This window comes from Pipistrellus hanaki (assembly GCF_964339955.1).
Source record: "Pipistrellus hanaki genome assembly, chromosome: 1".
Taxonomy (NCBI): domain Eukaryota; kingdom Metazoa; phylum Chordata; class Mammalia; order Chiroptera; family Vespertilionidae; genus Pipistrellus; species Pipistrellus hanaki.
In genome coordinates, this window is record NC_140503.1 from 11,470,561 (window position 1) to 11,496,491 (window position 25,931).

The window sequence follows — 25,931 nt, forward strand, 5'->3', positions numbered from 1 at the left end:
GACAGTCTAGTTAGGGTAGAGTTGTGAGATTTGTGAGTGTGCTAAAGTTCACACAATACAAAATCCATGATTTCTACCATTTTCAAAGTGTACAATGAAATGTGGGTTGCCAGACTCAGAAAAAAGAAAAAAGGACAGCCAGTTAAATTTGAATTTCATATTTAAACAACAACAACAACAACAACAACAACAACAACAACCATTTTTTAAGATAACTATGTCCCATGCAATATTTGGGACATACTTACATTTCCCTGTACCCCCAAACTTCACATTTAATTGTTTGTCTTGTGTTTTATCTGGCAACCCAAAACCAGGTAGACAGAAGAAGCACAGCCACCAACCACTCGACACAACCAGCCAAAATGTAGGAAGGACTACACTGGTTGAGGCCACCCAACTGCTTCTCGAAGGATCTCTACTCTCTCCCATTGTCAAGTGCAGAGGACACCATCATGGTCACGTTTGACTTGGCCACTCAGCAGCACTTCACACAGAAGGCCTTGCTCCTGCTTAAAATGCTCCCCCACTCTTGACACTTCTATGATACCGAACTTTCAAGATGTTCCTCCATTCTCTCTGGATGTGCCTAAATTCCCTCTGTGGAGTCCTCATCCTAAAAATTAATAAATATTGGACTTATATTCTGTCTCTGAGTGACCTCTTCTAGGCCATGGTTTTAAATCCCACCCACTTGTTGATGACTACCAAATCTTTATGCCCAGTGAAGCCACAGGCAAAGTCCAGCAGAAGAAAACTTGGGGATCTGGGTGTAAAAGGTGCAGGAGCTCCAGGGGTGCTGTGTCCCCAAGCTCTGACTAGGTGCTAAGCCAGGCTGACATTGCAGGTGTCCATACCATTCTGCTGCTGAATAATGAGGGAGCTCAGCTGGCTATCAGTTATGGGAATCCAGAGGCCAGATCACCACAGCCATCACCAGTAACATCTGGCTGTGTAATGAAGACAATCTCAAACACATCCTCATGGACCGCACGAAGGCCATGCAGCTTTCAAGTGGCCAACCTTCCAAGGTCATATGGGCTTTGGAATGCTCAGGGCCAAGGCCAAGCCTTGGGGTGGTACCTGGAGAAGCCCCTCACCCAAAGAACAGAATTGCAATGGGCGTTGGTGGAAGTTGAGGTAAGAAGAGAGAGATGATCAAATACAGTATAATGTATATAATGTAACATATCTCAAAGGCTATTGAGAAGTTTTGCTGGAATTTAGAGTCTGAGTCCAGAATCCTATGAGCTTTGCCTCCCTCTTAATCTTTGTACTGGGTCCCAAGACCCCCTTAGGATCTCGATGATTCATTGAACACTATTAGGAAGCAGGAGTCTGTAGAAAACAACACCAAAGAGAAAATCCAGAACTTGGAGTCTTGTTCTAGCTTTGCACACATACACTAGGAGGGCAGAAGACCCAGGTACAAATGCTACCCTGGCTCACTTAACCTCTCTATTAATCTCTCCCTTCTCTATAAAATTGACACAGTAACCCACTTCATTGGATTACACTGAAAATTAAATGATATCATACTTGTAACATTAGTATATTGAATGGTTATAGTAAGTACTTAATAATTGCCAGTTATAATAATAATTAATTTGATAAAACTATAGAATAAGAAATATATTTCTGAACATGGAGTACAATTCTAACTGAGTAAATTTCCATTAAACTCACCTTGTGTTTTGTGTAGAGTACTTTTATTGTAATTATAATTAGGGATGTCAATGTCCTTCTTCCTCTCTAGAGTGTAGTTAATTGAAAATCAACTGTACTGGTCTTCCTTAGAGCTTGTTGACTTCTTGTGGTATCTCATTTCCCCCCCACAGCTATTAGCACAGGTCTTGCACAGAGTAAGTATTGCATCAGTGTTTCTTAAATGAATGAGTGCTTACCAGTTCTAATGGGTCAACCTTTGAACTCTAATACAAGCTAGGTCAAGAACAGTCAAGTCCTTTAACAAATAAAAGAGACCCTGATGTCAGGACATGTTCAAAATTTAGAAGTAATTGAGTCCTTTAAGCCAATTAGTCTCATAAAAGGTCTCCTGATTAAGCTTCATGGTAGACTACATGTTTCCCAAACTGGCCATAACCTCTTCTCTCTATGTAACTGCTATTCCTCCCATAAGAAGGTGATATCTGTGCTCCGTCTCATTGAATCTGGACAGACTGTGATTAAGGCAGTAGTGACATTATGTGACCTCCAAGCTTTCATAAAAGTCCTGGCTCTTTTGAGACATTCATTCTTGGAATCCAGCTGTCATGCTCTGAGAAAGCCCAAATTAAGCCATGAGATCCCATGGAGAGTTCATATGTAGGTGTTTCAGCCAACAGCCAAGCTAAGATCTCAGATGACAATCACAGGAACAAAGATGTCTCGAGCTGATTCTAGCTCTCCAACTCTCCATCCCATCAACATTTGTAGTCTTCACATCTTTCCAGGTACAACCCCAGACACCCTTGCTGAGTCCTGCCTAAAGTCCTAAACCACAGAATCTATGAGCACAATAAAATGCTTGTTTCCCACCAGTAATTTTAGATAGTTTGTTATACAACAATAGGAACACAAACAGGTTTTAATCTACATTATACTAGACGTGATGGAGAGACCCACAGAGGGAATCCGCTACAGCTACGTAAAACATTGCCTTGTCACCTCTGCCTGCCACCTGCCTCTGGAAGAACCAGAAGCCACAAAGCAATTAGGGAAGGAATTTGAACAAGGAGAGAAAGAACAAATGGGCTTCCCTTCCCCCTGCTGGTCTGCATCATCTCAGGTCCCGCCTGACCTACTGAGGAAGGAGAGCTTTGAATCCGATGAGAGGTCATTTGGATTTAGATTGCAATGGACTTTTGAAGACCTTAAAATAATTATTTTCATTTCTATTCTATTTTTATTGTGTTTTAAAAGTACCCTGAAATGCTGTGGGAGATTCCTGGGAAATCATCCAAAGTTGGCCTAACAGAACAAGTATGAAGGTAGAAGTTGAAATTTCCACTCAGATACCTGACAGGCTTTGCAAGTTCCCATCAAGACAGAATAGCAAGGTTGACTAAAATAATAATACAATAAAATCAAAGTAAAACCCTTTAGTTTTCCTATCTCAAAAAACTGATACCACTGTTCTTCCAAGTTGTTCCATTCACAAACATAGGAGTCATTTCTAAGTCACTGCCTTTTTTTAATCACCTTTGGCAGGTATAGCATCAGCAAACCCTGTGGATTCCATTTACAAAATATAAGTTAAATCTGTCAACCCCGCTCCATCTCAATGTCACTTTCTTTATCCAAACCACAATGAGTTCTTTACTAGACTTCAAAAATCGCCCAAATAGTATCCCCTCTTCCATTTTCACCTGCCCTGCCTCTCTACCCCTTCCATTTGCTCAGCATCAATGACGAGCCATGTTGCAGCAACAGTACCCTGATTTTGTTTAGGAAACCACTCTCAGCTCCATTCCCATTCCTTATAATTACCTTCACTCCAGAGCTCCAGGATGAAGCACATTACCCAAACTAAGCCAATCAGCACGTTGGATCCCACTCCCCGCCATGATTAAATAAAAGATGAGTATCTGACCTTAGACTGGCCAATCAAGACTAAGACAACTGAACTGCAAGACTTTTGTTTGAGCCTTAGAAAATTTAGCTTTATTTTCCCTACAGTCTGTGAATCTGGAAGGATGAAACCCTGGAACTATTGGCAGCATTTTAGAACTACCAGGAAGGAACATGCCTACAACAGAACAATGCAGAGAAGAATCAAGAAATGAAGAATTGGCCCTGGGTCATACTGCTCAGTGGTTACAATGTTGACCTGTGCACTGAAGGGTCTCAGATTTGATTCCCAGTCAAGGGCACATACCTAGGTCTCAGGTTTAATCCTTGCCAGGTCAACCAATTGTATTTCTCACATTGATGTTTCTTTCTCCTTTTCTCTTTCTCCCTTCCTCTTTTCCACTCTCTCTAAAAATAAATGGGGGGAAATATCCTTGGGTGAGGATTCAAAAGAAGAAATGAATTGTAATAATGATATATGGTGTCAGGTGGGTGTTAGACTTATCGGAGGGATGGTTTCATAAGTTATCTAAATGTCTAACCACTATGAGGTACACCTGAAACTAATATAATGCTGAATGGTGTCTGTAATTGAAAAATAAAACAATTCAAAAAGCAAAAATAAAAATAAAGGAAAAAATGAAAAAAAATACTCGGTCCTTGATGTATTTAGTCTTGAGTCCTAGAATGGGCTGGATCCCACTTGGGCTGGGCTCTCTGTCACTTGTAGTAGAAACCATCCTAACAGATACACTGGCTGATTCAGTGCCCACGCTTATGCCCAGAAGCTCAAGTCTCAATTAATCCTTGGACACAAATGGCCTTACACTGCAAAGGCTGACACGAAGCTCTGATGGGTCTTCAGGTCACCAGTTTCAGCAGCAGTGTTGCCATTAGGATCAATTCCCAACCTGAAAATACCAGCTTTCTCTTTCTCCACCGAATTTAACACGCAACTTCAAGGATACAATTCCAACCTTCCCCTCTTGGTGCATTATTATATTGCTTTCAACCTTTAGAAAACACTTAACCACAGTCACCTATGGCCAGTGGTTAGGTTATACATCTCTCACTGTGCATTCAGAATAATCTAATTCTTTCCAATATATTTCTTATATGTATTTCCCCATATGTTTGTTCTTATGTTGGAAACTCTAAAAGACAGGGAATGAGTCTCTTTGTGGGACACGCTGCACAAGGCAATGAGTAGATAGGTACTCAACAAATGTTTATTGATGACAAACAGTGGTGACAAGGGTGACATTGGTTGTGTTGTATCATTAGAAAGACAACTTTTCTGACCATTCATTGGAGGTGGTTCTTCTAAATTAATATAATAATGTCACCTTTGTAAGAATAAACTAGTTGTTAGGTGAACAACTTAGAATTCTTCCTAGTTCTTAGGGTTGAATAGCTACTTTTGGTGTGTGTTTTTAAAAAATATACTTTTATTAATTTCAGAGAGGGAAGGAGAAGGAGAGAGAAACATCAATTATGAGAGGGTATTATTGATTGGCTGAGTCCTGCATGCCCCCTACTGGGGATCAAACCTGCAAACAGGGCATGTTCACTTAACTGGAATTGAACCTGGGACCCTTCAGTCTGCAGGCTGACACTCTATCCACTGAGCAAAACCAACTAAGGCTACTTTTGGTGTTTGAAAGCTTGGACTCTTTCTTATAATTTATAAAATTCTTGTTAGCTATTTGATAACTTTAAGTAAAATAAAATAGTGATTTAAAATAATGAACCAAGACATTTTAAATTTCCTTGAAATCTGCAAAGGATCAAAATCTAAAAGAAATCTATTGAGGGCATCATTACAAATATTAGAACCAAATTAAAATTATTCATCAGTTTTCAGCTATGGACTGTAAACTCATCTCTACAGCAAGCTCCTCTTGGGATCATGAGCATTATTAAAACACTCATCACTGAGTTCTGGAATCCTAGCTACAAGAGCACGTCCACTCTTTGGGAGTCTGGTTGAAGTAAAGTGTAAATTTTTGAACCTCAGCACTTAACTCACCTGGCTACCAGGTACTTCCCTGGGCCTTCTGGGCACTCACCCCCTCCCAATCTGGTCCATTCCATGTACCTGTGTCATAGCACACAGGGAAGTTACTCAAGACATTGGTGGACTTCTGCTCAGTGGCCCTAATTTTGGATTCTGATGCTACTATATGTACTTGTCCATGAACTTCTCTGAGACCTCTCATGATTGGACATAGGGTCACTGCATGATCTGTGACTTTTTTTTAACCCTCGCATGGGGATATTTTTCCATTGGTTTTTAGAGAGGGTGGAAGAGAGAAATATCAATGTGAGAGAAACACATCGATTGGTTGCCTCCTGCATATGCCTTGACCAGGGCCTGGGCCAAGGAGCAGCCTGTAACTGAGATATATGCCTTTGGCCAGAATCAAACCTGGGACCCAGATGCTCTATCCACTAAGCCAAACAAGCTCAGGCTGATCTGATACTTTAGATGTGTGCAGCATGTTGGAAGTGGAGTGGACTTTGATGCTCCATAATCCAAAGCCTGCATCCTGGTGCAAGGACCACTTACCCTCTCTGAGCCCCAATTCCACACACAAAACCAGGATAATACTGGCATCCTATAAATACCTATCTTACAGGCTTGTTATAGCACCTCTCCCTGTTAGGATGGCTATTATAAAAAAGACAAGAGATAGCAGATGCTATAGAAGACGTTGAGAAAAGGGAAGCCTGGTGCGCTGTTGGAAGGAATGTCCATTGGTACAGGCACTATGGAAAACAGTATGAAGATTTCACAAGAAAGTGATAATAGAATTTCCATATGATTCAGTAATCCCACCTTTGGGTGTATATCCAAAGGAAATGAAGCCAGTATCCTGATGAGATATCTGGACTCCCATGTTCATTGTAGCATTATTCACAATAGCCAAAGTGTGGAACCAACTTACGTGTCCATCAACGGATGGGTTAAAAAATGTTACACACACACACACACACACACACACACACACACACACACTGGAATATTATTCAACCTTGAAAGAGAAGGATATCCTACCATTTGCAACAACATGGATGAACCTGGAGAACATTATGCTAAGTGAAATAAGTCAGACAGGGCAAGACAGAAACTTCATGATATATAGAATCTAAAAAAGAAAAGAAAGAAAAAGAGTTGAACCCACAGAAAGGGAGTAGAATGTTGGCTGCCAGGGGCTGGGGAATGGAGGGAACAGGGAGAATCTGTTCAAAAGGTACACACTTACAGCTATATGATGGCTAAGGTCTGAGGACCTAATGACTAAATGGTGACTAGAGTTGATATCATTGGAATTTACTAAGAGAGTTGAACTTTGGTGTTCTCACATAAAAGGGCAACTATGTGAGGAGATGGATGTGTTAATTAACTCAATGGGGGGGGGGTGTCCTCTTGTAATGTGTCCGTATATCAAATCATCACATTAGTCACTTTAAGTACATTGCAGTTTATTTGTCAATGTTACCTTGGTGAGCTAAAGATAATGGTATATTTGAAATGAGTAATAATAGTGCACGCGATAAAGGAATGTCGCTATCATCATTGTGACTTCACTTTTCACTTTATGCACAGACTCTAGCCTTCCATCTCCCACGCTGCAGCCCTGAGTGCCATTTCTCATTCCTCCAGCTCCATTCTGATGACTGGAAGACTCTGACCACAGTGAATTTATGTGGCAGCCCAAAGAGGGAGCGAAGAGGCAGAGTTGCCAGGCATGGAGACTTTCTCTCCTGTGCAGCTTGAACCACTGACTCTCTAGCACCTTCTGACTTTTTCCTAACCTGGACATCCTGACACCCAAATTCTGACATCCCTGGACCAACTACAATGCCTAAAACTAGAGGCCTAACATTAGTCCTAAACCCCAAATGGGGTCATATATTGGTTGTGCAAATATCTCCTATCAAATCTAGCATATCATCAGGTACAAAATACATCATCATTTTTTGGTACTTCTGATTAATTAATGATGCCAATTGAGTGATTATATACCATTGGTAGTGAGACACAGTCTGATTTCAGAAATATTATATAATGAAAATGATGCATCTTAGAATTAATGCGGTGCAACAGAACAGTTTTTCTTGGAGGAACATTAAAAAGCACAAAGCATGGCTCTTATTCTTGTTTTCAAGAGTACTGCACAGAGCCTGGCAGGCGGTAAATGAATATTTGTTAAATGGATAAATGTATGCATGAATGAATGCACTTCCTAACAGCCGCATTAGGAGGTTCTGTTATTTAAAAAGAAAATGTGATGCAACAGGCAAATCATGTTAAAACTTAGACACGTCATTTCACCAAACCTTCCACTTGAATTCATTTGTAAAATAAACTTCACTCTGAACAGTTGGTTGCGTCCTTAGCAAAAGAGAGACCTAATGGATTCAAAAGTCTAGTGTCTATTGAATGGCCTGTTTGAAGGTAGACACTATTGTTAAATGTGTGGTAGCTGGGGCCATAAAACATAAGGTGTCTATTCATATCCGTCTGGCAGCTTCTTCAGGGTACACTTTGGGTTTCTATCAGCTAGGACACAGCATTGCATCTTTGATAACTGGCAGACAGATCCCTTTAGGAGTGCCTTCTTCTTTCTCTTGTACCACTAAATTGGCTATAGATTGTCTGGCACCCAGCCAATCCCTGCCCGGTGATGGGGATGAAGGTGAGTGAGTCACAGTGGTCAAAGATGCTCCCGTTAGGAGAATTTAGCATTTGCTTCCTGCCAGAGCAGCTCCCAAGAGTTGCTTTGCCCTATTCATTGCCATTAAAATTAATGCATTTCTCTCTGGCCTGTGTGGCTCAGTTGGTTAGAGCATTGTCCTGTACATGGAAGGGTCACAAGTTTGATTCCAAGTCAGGGTGTATACCCAGGCTGTGGGTTCAATCCCCAACAGGGTGAGTGCAGGAGGCAGCCAATGGATGTTTTTCTCTTCTCTTCTCTTCTCTTCTCTTCTCTTCTCTTCTCTTCTCTTCTCTTCTCTTCTCTTCTCTTCTCTTCTCTTCTCTTCCCTTCCCTTCCCTTCCCTTCCCTTCCCTTCCCTTCCCTTCCCTTCCCTTCCCTTCTCTCTCTCTCTCTCTCTCTCTCTCTCTCTCTCTCTCTCTCTCTCTCTGTCAATTTAAAAAAATTAAAAAATTAGTGCATTTTACCTTATGGGCTACAGAATAGATATAATATAAAATAGATGAAAGGAAATATAGATGGATGTTGGAGATTCAAAATGTAGAAGTTCCTCTGGGAAAACTTCTGGTGACAGGTGTCACCAGCATCAGAGGACCACTCTTCTCTTTGCTCTGAATGTAAGCCCCTGCTCTAGCTAAACCTTTGTCTGCTCTTTGCATGAATGCATTCACTCCAGACTTTTCTCTGTGTAGAGGGAGGACTGCATTCACAGCCAATAGGAAGTCAGTTCCTTTGCAGGTGAAACACAAGGCATTGGAATAGAGGAATCCTGCCCATAAGTGTTCCGATGTGCGGGGAGATTTCAGGGGAAATGACTACTTTGGGGATCACAACCAGTCACTCCAATGACTTTTCACAGAGACTGTGAACCAGCTTCCCAAGACACGCTACCCTTGTGCAAGTCAAGAGCAATCATGTCCATTCTCAGTGTGACCTAAATGACTCTAGAGTTGAAAAGCCTGCACAGACATGATACAGCTATTTATCCTTGGGGCTACACAAGGACAAAATAAAAGGAATCCACAGACAATGGACCTGCCTGCTTCTGTTCTTTCACAGCGAAGAATTATCCACCAATCCCACCTCCCCTTCACCCATCCTCGTCTTCTTTCCCTATAATCATGTCCCCCAATATTCCATACCTCACGGATGACACTGCTTTCCTTATAATTTAAGAGAAAGAATTAACTCCTCTATGCTGGTGGCCAGTAGATCCCTAGACCTTTCTTCCTCACTCCCCCAGTGATCCCTCTAGCCCAGACCTCTGATAGGATCTCAATATTTTTCATCAGGTTGCTGCAGTTTCTTCCCGATAGATCTGGCTTGCCATTATTCCTGCCTCCAATACACATCCCGTCTCATGTCATAATTTTAATTCCTTGTGCCATCAGAATGGAAATTTCTTAAAAGTAGAGAGCATCTAATGATCATCTCAGAATCAATCGCCAAGTCTGACACACTTGTTTGATAAACATTTTAAATCGGAATGAAGTTCCAATGTAATGGGATTAAAAAAAAAAAGTAAACCCCATATTACTCACAGATTCTAGATTTGCAAATCCTCATTGTTAAAATTCATCTGAAACCCCAGATCAATCCTGATGGTACTTTTGCAGACGTTTTCAGAGCAACAAAATGCTTGAGTCGTTCAACACACCTGTTCCCAGGTGCGGTGGAATATGGCAATGTGTTGCCTTCTTGCACCAGCTCTCATACTGTGTCTATTTAGTACCACATTTTTTTTTCCATTTAGTTGTTTAAACTGCACTAAGCACAGTGCTGAAGTTCTGTCTAGTGTTTCTGATGCCTATGGAGAAAATACGTGTACCAGGTAGGTTCCATCATGCTCAAGTTACGGTGTGCTGTGGCCATGGGGTCAATGTTAATGAATCAACAGTGCATATCACATAAGGTGTCTTTAAACAGAAACACACAAAACAAGGTTGCGTACTGATCAGCTGATGAAAACGTGGTGATCAGAGGCCTGCAGGAACCTACCTCTGTATTTTCCCTAGAAGCAGTAGTTGGTGTTCAATAACTCAGTGATCGCAGCCGCTGTATAGAATACAGCTACCGCAAATAACAAGAATCAACTGTGCTTCCTTTTGCCATCTTGTCAGGAGGAGGATTATGGGAGCAACAGTTTGATGAGGCTGAGATGAGTCTCATCAAGCCTTAACCTCTCTTTTCATGCTTTATGGATTACTCATCAGCACAGGATTTGTGCTGAAAATGTCTTGGGGAGAAAGCTGCTGCTTAGCTGGAGACGGCATCCCCTGAGAGCCATTAGCCTGCCTGGGCAGCATCTGGGGCACCACACCCTGTCCTCTCCCTGGAAGCTAGCTGGCTGGGGAATCAGGCAGTGAAGCCAGGGAAGAAAGCTTTACCACTAGGTCTTAATGTGGGTTCCCCTAAAAGCTGATCCAAGATAAGGACTTGAGTACAGTAGTTGTTTGGGAGGCGAAGAAGCACCCGTAGGGGAGTAGAAAAGAAAGGGGATTGGAAAGCAGCCAAGAAAACCAATAAAAGGGGAGTATCTAGCTAGCTACTGTGGGAGAATGGAAGTTTTCCCCCTGGGGAAACTGGGACCTCACGTAGAGCATATTCCTGAGTTCTCCTACCATGGCTGAGGGAATTGGGGTGTTTTTACACCATCTCCCATGGGTCATTGGTCGAGGGCGGCTCTGGGGGTGCACTAAGTCCACTGCACTTTCTGCCTGCCATGGGAGCAGCAGAGATAAAGGCAAAAAAGGCAAGACTTGGCCCTTAGAAGTCAGCCAGTTTCCCCTGAGTGGTAAGAGCCAAGGGATAAGGAGGGGCTCATCTATGACATCATCCTGGGCTGATGTTGAAAGTCACATAAACCAAGAGGAGGAAGGAGGCCACTTCCATGAGAAATCTCAAAAACAAGCACATCCCTCCTTCCTAAATCCTGGGGTTTCCATGTACTGTCAGCTAGCTAGCTAATGCAAAGTCCAATTCCCACCAGTTTTTAGTCAAAGTAAAGTTGAATGGTGTTGCCAGAGGACCTGGGAGGTATATCTAGTTATTTACCTTCTTTAGTAGATGATGGGAAGTTCATTTGCTTTTTAATGATGCAATTGGCCCTTTCCCTGGACTAGCATGAGGGAGAAGAGCAGGACAGAAGCAGTTATTAGAAAACATGGGGAATCCAGCTCTTCACGGGATGGGCTGTGTCACCATCAGAGACTAGTTAGTTCCCTGATGCACATCCAAGGAAGACACACATCCCTGCCCAAGAGTGCAGTTTTAACCAAGAGCCAGCTGGTGCTAGGCTTTTCCTGTTCACAAACACCAGCATGGGGGTGGCAGAGCTGGGGACAAACACGCCTCCTCATTACACGCCCTTCATCTCCATCACAGAATGGCCATTGTTACCGCTGTCAGCACCACCAGGCAGGGTTCCCCTCATGGCTAGGACCAGTTTACAATAGAGCAGAAACCTCTGGGAGCTGCTGGATGGCTGGCTCCTACAGGTCTCTCCCAGCCACTCAGCTGAGAATCCTAGCAGAGAAAGTGTGTTCTTACCCCCACAGTGCCGCAAACTCCCGGAAATACAGCTCCCTGGATTCACAGTCTCTCCCTGGATGTTAGTAGTCATCCCAGCCAGTCCTCCCTGGATTGGTAGATGTTACTCCAGCCAGTCCCTCCCTGGATGGGTAGTGGACCCCTGCTGCCTCCTTAAGCCCTCATGACCCAGGCTGGCATGTTGGAGTCACTGTTGACCTGTCTGCCCCAGTACCCCAAATGTAGCAAAGAGACTATCAGGCTCATAACCAACAGGAACCCTAATTTCCCCTGTTCAGAAGACGTGTCAATTTAGACACTTTGGAAGTCACATTTACCAGAAAGTTCTCATCTGCCAGAGAGAGAGAGAGAGAGAGAGAGAGAGAGAGAGAGAGAGAGAGAGAGAGAGAGAGAGAGAAAGAGAAAGAGGCTTTTAAGTAGCTACCATTTAGGCCTCCTGCAATTGCAATTCCTCGGAGATTAATTTCCATGACATAATTCTGGGGAGACTCAAACTCGTCACATGCCAGCGATACGTGCACAAGCCACACGGTCCTAATTAACAAAGGTTCTTAATAAAATGTCAACACAATCGAGGCAGTTCTAAAGCCTTGAAATCACTGAATTTTCTGACAGAATACTGCTGCATTCATCAGGATCAACCTTCCTTTCCTATTCAATTATCAAATGAAACTTTTTTTTTTGAGAGCAATAACATCAGAATGGTCTTATTTTCATCCTCATTATTACATTTTTTCAACCCATTTACTTGTGTGCCTGACAGAGATTTCTCAAATGTAGAGGAAATGGTCTGAGTGGCTGTGAGAGCAGCTGAGCTCTGGCCAGGTGGCAAATTTCAGGAGGCAGGGACTGTACTGTCCGTCCATCCTTGTGTCACCAGGCATGGGGCAGCGCCGGGCACAAGGCAGGTGCTCAGTAAATATTCACTGATTCCCAGCTAGTGTGACTCAGTGATTGAGCATCAACCTATGAGTCAGGAGGTCATGGTTCAGTTCCTGATCAGGGCACATGCACAGGTTGATCAGGGCACAGGTTGTGGACTCAGTCCCCAGTAGGGGGTGTTCAGGAAACAGCTGATCAATGATTTTCTCTCATCACTGATGTTTCTAACTCTCTCTCCCTTCCATTCTGAAATAAATAAAAATATATTTTAAAATATTCACTAAGTAGGTGAATGGATGTCTTCTCCAAGAGGCTGACTATACACTGAGTGGCCAGATTATTATGATCTCTGAACACATAATAATCTGGCCACTCAGTGTATATCCTATATAATAAAAGGCTAATATGCAAGTTGTCCCCAGCAGACAGGCCGGCCAACCACCCATGATGTCCCCCCAACGCCCCTGGCCAGGCTGGCCGAACCTTACCCATACACCAATTCATACACTGGGCCTCTAATACACACACACACACACACACACACACACACACACACACACACACACCGTGGTCAGATGATTATGCATTCAGAGATCATAATAATCTGGCCACTCAGTGTATATTCACATCTATACTTGTAGACTTATGGAGGACAAGAACAATATCAGAGCTAATACAGGCTCTATACAGCTATAGCTCTTTGTTAATTCTTCCCAAAGGAAGGGGGAGGGAAAGACAGGACCTGTCAGCTTTATCATGAGAGGTGATGTCAAATAATGGAGGTTAGCAGATAAGGGCTCAAAGATGTGCTCTGTCTCCTCTGCCACCTGGGCAGGGGCCAGCCACTTGACCTTTCTAGACTTCAGTGTGATCTTTGAGAAGCCTCAGAGGGTTTAGGTGTCTCAAAGTCCCTTCCAGTTTCTGAAGTGAGTTCAATGTAAACTGGGTGACATTTACATGAGTGACAGGTTGCTGTCAGCGCTTTTCTCCTCTATTGCACAACCTCTGCCTCTGCTCGCCTCCATCCCACCTGCCCCTATCACACAACTGTACAGGTAGCCAGGGCCCTTGCTCTGCTCCCTACACAGCACCTCCCCAAGACTGTCTTCCATGCGCCCAACTTTTCCCTTCCCACTTTATTCCAGCCCATCGATATGTTTTGGCCCCGAGTTCCTTCCCTTCATGGCCCCGCTCTCTCATAGAAATTTGATTAACACGGCTGTCCCCAGGGGTAATGGAGAGCTCATATGTTATCCAGAGGAAATATGTTTGCATTTTAACCAGATGTGCTCGGGAGATGATGCTTTAATCCACGTCTCTATCAGTGCATTGATCGTGGTATATGGTAATACTTGTTTATGCACCTGTTTGGGTGGCTAACTGTCACTTTTCTGGGCATAAAAACCTCATTTCCTTTTCATCTTTCTCAGTCTAGTGCCTAACTCAATTTCTGTGGGCACTCACTCAGTAAATGTTTATGGAATAACCACATGGATGAATGAAAGGTTGATGAATAGGGTAACGGATGGATGTTAGGCAATCTGATAGTCATGAGAAAGAGTGATGGGGGTCACTTGTAGACAGGGGCTGATACGCTTTAATCCCACCCCCTGTGGCTGTCGGCTCAACCTGTCTTTAGACTGAGTCTGAATGCAGAGCATCGCCTGTCGAGCAGGCATTCATGCTGCTATAGAAGCTGGGTTCTCACTGCATCAGAGAAAGGGATCAGCCCACCTTTGCCTCTCATTAATTCAGGCTTCGGAGCCGGCTTCTGAGCTGAGACCACAAGGACTCAGCTAGCAGGGGGCCCCATTGTAGTCAAAGAAGAAATACCCCGATGTCACAGTGCCTCCTGACACACCAGTAACAAAGTGACAGAGGGTATGGAAGGGATGCCGGCAATTTCTATGAGGCCCATTATGCTGGATGCTTCCAAAAGGCATGTGAAGTACAATAAAATATGGGTGCACCATAGTTTTTGGTTCATTGCTGGTTGACTGCAGATATGTAAATTAACACAAAACCGAAGGCCATGTAACAAAGCCAGGGAAAAAGTAATTTTAATGAACAGAAACTGAAAATGCAGTGGCCCATTGCTTTAAGATACACCTCCCATTTGCAACCAGGAGTTTGCAACCAAAGACATAAAAAAAAAAAAGCTGTTTTCCTGTCTAAATATTTTTAAAAATTCCTATGATTTCTTATAAGAAAACTGAACCCCCCAGATGAGTCCTGCCCACAGCACAATGCCTGACACATAGTAAGTCCTCCATAAACATTTGCTGAAACAATGTTATGAGTGGTATAAATCAATTTTTTGAAATATATTTTTATTGATTTCAAAGAGGAAGGAAGAAGGAGAGAGAGAGATAGAATCATCAATGATGAGAGAGAATCATTGATTTGCTGCTTCCTGCACATCCCCTACTGGGGATTGAGCCCACAACCTGTGCATGTACCCTGACCAGGAATGGAACCGTGACCTCCTGGATCATAGGTTGATGCTCAACCTCTGAGACATGCTGGCTAGGTTGTATAAATAATTGTAAAAATATAAATCTGATTGCATCATTTTCCTGCTTCAAACCATTCAGTGCCTTCCCACTATTCTCAGAAAAAAAAAAATTTCCTTTACAATGCCTACTCTACCTGCATAATCTGGCCACCACCCACCTCCCCACCTTCAGGTCACCATGACACACCTCAGTCTCCAGCCAATACCAAACTCCAGATCTCCTGGCCAGAGTCTTTACTGTACCTCGTTGCTTTTCTTTGTTCTGTTATAACACATCTGAAACTCTGAGATCTAAACCAGACCGTAAATGTAGGAGTGTTGTTTGAAACAAGGAGTGCCATGAGCCACCATCATTATGCACAGCTACATTTAAATCTGAAGTATGTACACTACATGACTTAAGTTCAATTTTTCATAGTAGAAATTGAAACACTAAGGAATCACATGCATATGGCTTAGACTGGGTCATAATGAAATCAGTTGTAGGTCCAAGAACTGAAAATGAAGAATCAGTGGGAAGTTCAATCACCAGTGTAGAAACCACCCTGAAAGTCAGTCACTGTATGGGGCCAACGGGCAGACTAAGGAGGAAAGTTTCTGGATAAAGGAATTGAGGGGAAAACAACAGAACCAGAGGTGGGTACAATGGCTTAGCCACAGCTGGACAATTTTTCAGCCCATGGTTACTATGGTTACAGATGCCATGAGAGTTGGCCCAGGCAGCCTCAGTCAGCCTACTCTCCCTGTGCCTTGGGGCTCATCTCTCTTTGCCATTTTGTGCCTGGACAGTGACATAGTCAAGAAAGCCCGTGGTGGCAGTAACAAAAACTGTATTTTCCTCTGCCCAACACACCGAAGCTCCAACACCATCTGCAGAATATGAACTGCCTCAGAAATAAGCCAGGCATTCAATGTTTGGCAGCATGGGGACCTTGAAGCTACCAAATGCATCTGGGAAATCATTTTGTCTTTCAGAATGCAAAGCAAAAGCTATAAGGTAGTAAAAAGATGTTTACTGGGCCCTGGCTTGCGTGGCTCAGTTGGTTTGAGCATCGTTCCATATATCAAAGGTTGTTGGTTAGATTCCCAGGCAGGGAACAAACTTAGGTTGCTGGTTCCATCCCTAGTGGGGGGCATGTATGGAAGGCAACTCATCGATGTTCTCTCACATCAATGTATCTCTCTCTCTCTCTCTCTCTCTCTCTCTCTCTCTCTCTCTCTCTCTCCTACCTCTCTCTTTAAAATAAATACCATATCATCAGGTGAGGATTAAATATATATATATATTTACTGGAAATAGGACAAGGAGGGCCAATAGTCCTTTACCAATGGCTTCTGCTTATGTATGTGACATCACTCCCAGGTGACACTATCCCTGTCATCTTAACTACATTCTGACTTGTCCTTAGATCATACCTCACAGACAGGAGGGCTGCTACAAACACACAGCAGACATCCACCCCTGACCTTTCTGCTGCTCAGCCTGAAGGATGTCCTATTCTTTTTGGCTTTATCCAAGGAGGCTGGGTTTTCAGTCACGAGTATGTAAAGGAAGGGGGCTGTCAAAAAAGGGGACTCAGGTGCATGAGGCGTCACTCTCAACTTCTCAATTCACAGTGAGAAGAAACAGATTACATCGTGTGGTCATTTTTGGGTGAATGCTTTACAGATCTATACATAGTATGGTGTCTCAATGGATGCTTCCTGTATTTGAATAATCTGCTTTGAATGGAAGGTATGCTGTTATAAGACTATATATATATATATATATATATATATATATATATATATATATATATATTTAAACATAAATCCTGTCTTTCTAATATACCAACTCGAGCAGTGGGCAATTGGAAGGGTAAATGGAGTTTAATGAACCATGGCTCTGTAAGTAACTGGAAAAGCAGGGTTAAATGAAATCAACCAAGTTTATTTTCTTCAGGATTATCAGGGGAAGGGTACAAGTTAGAAGTGAGAGTGACAGCATTAGCCGACACCCAAGTTCAAGTCATAGAGCTATAAGGTAACTTGGGCCATGTTGCTAAGCTCAGGGATAATGATTTCACTTGCTTCTTTGGCCTAGAAAGAGTAGTATAGGAGATAATGACTATAGAGTTCTTATCACAGTGCCACGTGCTTTGTATATGTTCCATAAGAGGGGGGAAATGCTTATGGTGATTTTAAAATGTGCTCTAGTTCTTTCCCCCCTTCCAGAGTGAGCCTACTCCACCTCCCTTCCCCAAGCGAGAACTAAACTTAGGGACTCTCATCTAATGAAAAGAATGTGGTGGTAAATCCATTTGCAACAACATGGATGGACCCTGAGGGCATTATGCTAAGTGAAATAAGTCAGACAGAGAAAGGCAAATACCATATGATTTCACTTATATGTGGATTCTAAGACAACCAAATTCATAGAAATAGAGAACAGATTGGTGGTTACCAGAGGCAGAGGGTTCGGAGTGGGTAAAATGGGTGAATGTGGTGGAAACGTTAAAGAAGATTAGAAAGTCAGACTTCATTTTCAGTTCACACTGGTCAGTTTTAGACACTTGCGAGGGAAAAATGAACCTCACACTTGGAAAACCACAAGTAAGTGTTCTTAAGTAAACATGAGGTTTCTGTTTCTCCATTCTGGGTAACAGCCATGAACCTGATGTAGAAAAAAACAGTAGCTTCCACTGAGAGTACCACTTAGACGAGAGCCAAAAAGAGGAAGGTCCCTTTGACCTCCTTAAAGAAAAAGGATGTTCCGAAGACTGTCTGAGCCATGATTTGGTTTAGACTTCTTTCCTGGTGGTGTCAGGGGAGCATCATCATCCCTCTGCAATCCCAGTGATTGCAGGGTAGACTCAAGATTGGGCAGTTTGATTGGGAACATCTTTTCTCCAGAGGAAATCTGTCATGTGGGTGTCACCAACATGGTGCTGGTGCCATGTTCAGGGAGATTCTGAAATGAAGTCTGAGCCCCTAACCAACTCTGACCCTGTCTGGTCATCCAGTCAGTGTCCTTTAGGACAGAATCTGAGTGCAGCAAAAAATAGAGGAATTAATGAACAACATAAACTGATGAATAAAAACAGACCCAGAGAAAGAGAAGCAGCGATCAGACTCTCAAACCTCAGAGGAAAAGTAGGGGAGGGTGGGGGTAAGGGGTAGAGATCAACCAAAGGACTTGTGTGCATGCAAATGGGCCTAGCCAGTGGCCATGGACAACAGGGGGGTGGGGCGTATTTGGGGAGGAGTTTGGGATGGGAATGGGGGGATGAGGACAATTATGTGATACCATAATCAATAAAACTAAAAAAAAAAAATTCATCCCTGATATGCACCCTCCTGCTTCAGCCATGGGAGCTGGGCAAACCTCCAAATTGACTATCAATACAATTGCTTCATTCTGTTCATCATTAAACATACTCTAATTCCCTATGGAATTAGAAAGTAAAAGGAATCCACTATCCAAGACATGTTTCTTGCTGACAGTGGGTCCCTAGCTCTGTGCCTCTATTAGATACACTTTCTCCTACATCTCAGTTGTAGGGATATTGGTTGAAGTCTCCCAAATTTGGGGCAAGATGTGGATTGTTTTTTAAATGTATCTGACTTAAGATGATATTCATATAGAGACTGCTATGGAGTGAAGGATATCTCCAAAAAAATTCATGTTGAAAACTTAACCCCAAAGTAACTGTAATAGAAATGGGGCCTTTAGGAGGTAATTAAGGCTAAATGAGGTCATGAGGGTAGAGATGTAATTTATAGGGCTTGTGCCCTTTTAAAGAGAGGAAGAGACAACAGAACTATCTCTTTCCACCATGTGAGGGCACAGCGAGAAGGTGGCCATCTGTAACCCATGAGGAGGGCCCTCACCAGACATCAACCCTGCTAGCCTTTAATCTTGGACTTCCAGTTTCCAGAACTGTGAGAGAAGACATTTCTACTGTTCAAGCTTCCCTGTCTATTGTATTTTGTGATGAGAGCCTAAGCAGACTAATACAGAGCTAAAGCACAGATGTTTTGGAAATGGGTGAAATAACAAAGTCAATCTAGCTAGTCTTAATTCTACCAAAAAATCACTGGGATTGGTAAAGGATGACGATGCTCCCTTAGACACCCCTGGAATAGAAGCCTGGATGAAACCTTGGATCAGACGGTCTTTGGAACATCTTTCCTCTCTACTTTCTAGGATAATTGTGGTGATTTTGGCACATTATTAATCCCATTTGGAAAGCTCATCTCTTGAAAGTTGGATATTAAATCAAAACAGATTATTTTCTTTCCAGAAAATCTAAGCTACACAAATGAGTTTGGAAACACATTAATGAAGATGGCAGCCAAATGGCCTTGCAAGTTGAGCATGGCTCCCATTCACAAGAGACCAGAGTCTCCTTTTAGCCAGGAGAGGAGTGGGATCTCAGAGACTTTAACTGGATTCTTGGGATGAAGTGCAACCAGTGCAAACCCAACCTGCAGAGAACAGCCATCGACTGAGAATTTGCTGATCAATTGAGAGCCTTCCTTCCCTTCCCGGCCCCCCCCCCCCCCCCAAATCCTTTAGAGCAACCTCTGAATACACTTTTGGATAAGAAGAAACAGGGGAATGTAGAAGGGAGGAAAGCTTGAGAGAAACTTCCCTGGACAGAAACATCAAAAGGCCTGGGTTGGTCCCAACTCTACCTGTTTGCAGTCCTGGACCCTCACCCTCACCCTGCCAAACAAGTCATTACTCTTTCTACTGCCAATAGTACATCTATCAATAGATCCAATGTGGACAAAAAGAGGGCTGCTTAAAGAACAAATGAGACAATTTGTAAAAAGTGTTCTGTAATCTGAAAATGCTACACATACAATACAGGCCTCTCTGGAATTTTGCATTAAAATATGTACTAAAAATGCAGGTTTTTATTTATTTATTTATTTATTTTTTAATCTTCAGCTCTGCAGCTTTGATTTAAATTCCTCAAAAGAGTTACACACCAATGGCCAATAGGAGCCAAATTATTCACTGGACACCAAGCAGATCTGTGTTAGCTCACCTAGCCATCCCCATCTCATGCCCAATCTGCCCTTTACTCCTGGTGAACAGATGAACAGAAGGAAACAGTCTGTTGGAGGTGGGAGAGAGCTGGGAGCCTGCAAGGAAGAGAGGATATTGCTGTTCTTTCTGATTCTCCGTTATTTAGAGATATACTTTCCTTCTCCTCAGTGTACTTTGCCTTTTGTAGCTTGGGGAGGTCCTAGAATTTCCATCCTGCCTGAAGACTGAGAGGTCCTTTCCAATCCATTTTTTCATGCATCCATCCATTCAGCAAAAGGTAACTGAGTTAGTGACTACTGTGTGCCAGGCACTTCCCTGGGCACCGGGAAAGTTCTTGCTCTTGGAGCTCACATGCTAGTGAGGGCACACGAGTAAGCAGGATGGCTTCAGATCAGGACAAGTGCCAGGAGGACAACTGAACAGTTGACATAAGTGACAGGGCTGGAGAAGGAGAAGAGGGGTCTTCAGAGGGAACAGGGAAGTCCTCTGCTAATGAGCTAGCATTTGAGCTGAGATTCAAAGGGTTGAAAACAGTCAGTCATGCAAACATGCATTATATGCTCTGGGAAGTGCAAGTGCCCAGGCCCTGAGACAGGAACAAGTGTTCTCTATTTGAGGATCAAAAGGAAGCCGAGTGGCCCAAAGGTCAGATCCAGGGGGCAAGTTGAAGAGGTGGGTCAAAGCGGCCAGTAGGGCCATGTCTCCCTTGTGCATGGCAGGAAAGTGAAGTCCAAAGAGCCTCAATGAGCAGCCCACAGTCTAACAGCTTACTGCAAAGCTACTTCTAGCAACTCATTCTTTTGCCCCCAAATCAAGAGTTTTTTAAGCCATATTTATCAGCTTCTCTCAAACTGTAGGAATACTGTTTGCTGATTTTATTGTGTGTGTGTTCTTTAAAGCCCTTAACACACATAAAGCCAGCAAACCAATCCCATTTTTTAGCGGAAAAACTATCAAGCAACCCCAGCCATTTAAAACACACATAAGTTCTGCTATGGAACCTGAGATTTAGTGTCAATCTGCTTTTGTATCGGTCCTACACAAACAGGAGCTATTTGTTAAAGGTTTAGCTTTACAAATAGGAGGGAGGCCAGAGCTCACCAGAGAATAATCATTTCACCTTTAGGTCTTAATTTGACACCTAAACCTCTTGACGGTGCTTTGCATAATTCACCCAAGAGCAATCAAAACCAATCTGTTCTCAATCCACCTTCATTTTGAACGATTAAATTGTCAGGTGCTGTAAGCAAAACATCATAATTACAACTTTCCTCCACAGTCTGTGAGCGCCTCCACCTGAAGGTTCAAATCTGTGAATACCCAAATCCTATAGTGCGGTTAATGTGAATTGCCCCTGTGCTTCTCTGGTATAATTCTAGGTTTCCCCTTTATCTTTGTCCTTCTAAACACACTTGCCCTGTGTAGATGCAAACCTCCAAAGGACAGACTCAAAGTCTGTCCAGTGACCAGGGACTGGTCTACCAGAGGAAGATGCAGAGATGCTATCTGGCTGGGATTAGTGGGAAAGGCTCATTCATTGCTTGCCTCTCCTCCTCCTCCTCCTCCTCCTCCTCCTCCTCCTCCTCCTCCTCCTCCTCCTTCTCTTCTTCCTCTTTCTCCCCCTCCACTTTCTCCTCCTTCTCCTCTTTTCCCTTTTCCCTCCTCCCCCTCTTCCTCCCCTCTTTTTCTTTTTCTTTTTTGAAACAAGCTTCTCGAGTCTCTGAATTCTGAGAGCCTCACAAGGCAAGAGCCAGAGGTCCCAAAAACGTAAGAGATAGACTTAAAGAGTACTTAAGGGCCTATATATAGTTCAGTGGTTGGCAAACTCATTAGTCAACAGAGCCAAATATCAACAGTATAACGATTGAAATTTCTTTTGAGAGCCAAATTTTCTAAATTTAGACTTCTTTCAATGCCACTTCTTCAAAATGGACTTGCCTGGTCCGTGGTATTTTGTGGAAGAGTCACACTCAAGGAGTCAAAAAGCTGTATGTGGCTCGCGAGCCGCAGTTTGCCGACCACTGGTATAGTCCATCCCCACCACCTACTATCACTATAACCTTGGACAACTTACTCAACCTCTCTCTCCCTCAGTTCCCTCAACTGTAAAAATAAGAACAGTATCTTCCTCCTGAGATTAAATAAAGAAGATTAAATAAATTAATCATTTAATTATATAATTAATTTCAATAATTTATTTATTTAATGCATGTAAAACTATATGACGTCTGGCACATAGTTCTATATAGGTGTGAGATATATCACCCTCACTCCCACTCTTCTTCTGCCTCCACCCTCTTAGCTAGGGAAAACTATTATCACCCCAGCTTCAGGAACATTTGTGCATGACGGCCGAGCACCTTACTGGTAGCAGCTCAGGGGTGTCCTAGTGCAATCCAGTGTCAAATGAGAACAATCACACTTATATCATCAGACAAACATTATGAGAATGATTATCCTATATAATAAAAGGCTAATATGCAAATTGTCCCCTCGACCAGAGTTGGACCTGGAATTTGACCAGGGGAGTTTGACCAGAGGCCAGGGTCAGCTGGCCAACTGCCTGTGGCCCCTCCCCACAGCTGGCCAATTGGCCAGATTGGGGTGGGCTGTCCAAACCCCACCCATGCATGAATTCGTGCACCAGGCCTCTAGTATGAAATAATGTACAGAACACATCTGGCATGCAATGATTGCTCATCAAATGCTGTTGTTTTTATTAGGGTCTTTTCACTTTTAGCATCAGTGGTTGTGATTGTAGATGCTACTTGCTTGCTTCTTCACTGTGTCAGGCTCTAACATGTGGGATTCATCTGTGTTTATCACTGTGGCATAAATATCTAGAGAATGCTAGTCATATAGAAATGTAGTTTAAAAGCCAAGGCAAGCTTCACGGAGGCAGTCCCACAGTCCTCCCTATCAGAGCTCCTTGAAGATCCCAACCTGACTCTTTATACAGCTGCCCACTTGACACACTTCTTGATGGACACAGGGACATCTCTCACTTGGCAGGTCCTGGACTGAACTCATGAGCTTTCTGTCAAGACTGGTCCTGCCCTGGCTGCTGTCTCAGTCATTCCAATTCCTCCACTTCCACAAATTCTTCACTCGAAGCCTATAGATTTTGAGTCCTTGGTAGCCCCCTACTCCATTCACTTCTCCTTCCCTAACCCTTGACACCACGGTATCTGGTCCCTCACATCCACAAGAGCTACATAGCACTTGTTTTGAAACTTGAAACCCTTCAGTGACTTAAGGTAATACTATGGTCCTCCTGCATGCCACAATCACACCCTACCTGCAAGAACAGGTGGCTTTGAGGTCTGATCTTGCAGATACCCCAGCCACACCTCGAAACACACACTCCCGTGCTTTCTGCTAAGGCCATAGAAACTTCCTTTCAGTTCCTCAAATACACATCTGCCTCGGGGCCTTTGCACTGCTGTTTCCTCTTCCTCCTTAGTCATTCAATCCCTACATAGCCTCCAGGTCTCAAAACAAGCATCTGAATGCATTCCCTGACCACCCGCTTCCCCAGATTCTTGTCAACCTCTCCTATCAGACACTTTCTTAAAACACGGCTGCTCTCCTTCATGAACATACATAAGACTGTAATTGTGCATTCCTCAGTGCAATTATTGGTTTAGGTCTCTCTCGCTCATTATAAACTTTAAGAAGGCAGAGCTGTTGTCTGTGTCATTCTAACTGTATTTCCGGTACCTGGGATAGCAGTTGTTATGTAGCAAGTATTCAATGAATATGCTTTGCAGGGAATTAGAAGAACAAACAAACAAACAAACAAATAAAAACAAAACCAAGGCACACGTCCATATTTCCAAAGATCTAGAGACAAAAGAGAAGCCGAAAGTCATAATTAAGGTGTAACAGCCTCAGGGTTAAAAATTGGCACTCTCTTTCCACTCTTCCATAGCTAGTCAATCCATAAGACATTGACTTAAGGAATGAGTGGGTTTCCTCCTTTCTAGTCTGGAGAAAAGAAAAAAAGTACTCGTAGAGAACACTAAACACGCTCTCACACACGTGCACACACACACACATCTAAAAAAGAAATTACAACCCCAATATGTGCAGAGGTGTGTCCAAGCCAGAACCAGCCTTTAGATAAGAGAAATGTTAAATACAGTATTCTTGTCAAAACTGGACACTAGCTTTCAACTTATCCTGCTCCATGTGATCTCAAGAGGAGCCTTAGCATCTGTGTGCTAATTACACACACAGTGGCCAGCTCCAGGCGCAGCAGATCTGACTTGCGTGGAGGAAACATTGTCCAACATTCTTAGCTTGCAAATGACACTACGGCTTGAGCTGCCGCCTCCCCAGCCCGCCCCACCCTGTTCACAATCCACTCCCCCTCCTCTTTCTACTCAGGTCAGAGCCAAACTAGCTGCCTGGTTTGGTAACAAGATCGAGGGAAGACTCAGAGGCCCAGTGGGCTCCATTATTACGCACGCCCTGCAAGAAGGGCCACCTCCGGGGACTGTTGCTGCAAATCTGAGCTCCACTTGCTGCCAGGAAACCTTTCCCATTGAGGACACCCTGGGCACGCAGCGCAGCCCCAGGTCCAGGGGGAGGCACCCCACCCATCTGTCAGAGAGACAAAGATCACCAGAAACAAAGGACGCGCGAGCACACACACACAGAGACCAGCACGCACCAAGTCAAAAGCAAATACCGACACTTGGTGCAATCTCAAGCCAAACAGCCAGCTTGAGGTGTCTTGAAATAGATTTTGAAATGATCCAGGAGGGACAATGACTATAGGATAATGACAGGCACTATCTGGGGTTTGGAACCCACTCTGCCTCCACCCTCCTCCCACCCTCACTGCTGTTCCCAGGCGCATTTTTCTGCCTCAGGACACACGCTGCCGGGGGCAAGAGTGTTTCCACTCACGGAGGCGCGCACACGCCGGAGGTGGAGGCTGGGCGAGGGGTGGCCCAGAGTAGGAGATACTCACCTTTCGGATCCCAGTTAACCTGTTTCCTTGGAGTCTCGATTGGAAATTTCATTGCTCCGTTGCCCAGATGGGGAAGAAAAGGGAAAGAATCGAAACGATCAAGTCCTCAAGCTCTCAACACCTCGGCACAGCAGTCCAACAACAACAAAAACAATCTCCAAGGAAGGGAGAGCCCTGGACTGGCTCGCGGAGGAACCCCAGAGAAAGACAGATGAAAACCACTGGCTTGGGAGAGAACTGGAGACATGCCTGGGATGTTTGCACCGGTGGAGGGGGTGTCTGGCCGCAAACCCCCTGGGCACAAGGAAAAGTGTGGTCCGCGAGGGGAGGATGGAGGAGGAAGATGAAAAGGCCAAGCTTCGCCAATGCACGCGGGCGGGTCGGGGCTGAGCGGCTGGCGGGCCCGCGGAGGAGGGAGAAGCCCACTGCAGTGTCACCCCGGCCCCCGCGGCGGGTGCACACACGCCGGCACACACACTCTGCGCGTCAGCCTGGCTCGATGGTGCAGAGCGCACGCCCCACCCCAGCAGTGGCTCCTCGCCTGCAGGCGACGCCCCCCACTCCCCACCCCCGAAAAGCCATTGGACAGAGGGGTGGCGCGGCGCTCGGGGAGCTCGCGGCGACCCTCCCAGCGTGCGCTCGGCTCTGCAGAAGCCGCGCCGAGACTGGAGAGATCGG

The 25,931-nt window shown here is 44.0% G+C and overlaps 1 protein-coding gene across 2 annotated transcripts in view; it reads right to left on the reverse strand.

Moving 5' to 3' along the window:
* KCNK10 (potassium two pore domain channel subfamily K member 10) overlaps positions 1 to 25,931 on the reverse strand; it is a 108,689-nt gene that overhangs the window by 79,368 nt on the left and 3,390 nt on the right. The gene's annotated exons all lie outside the window — the stretch shown is intronic.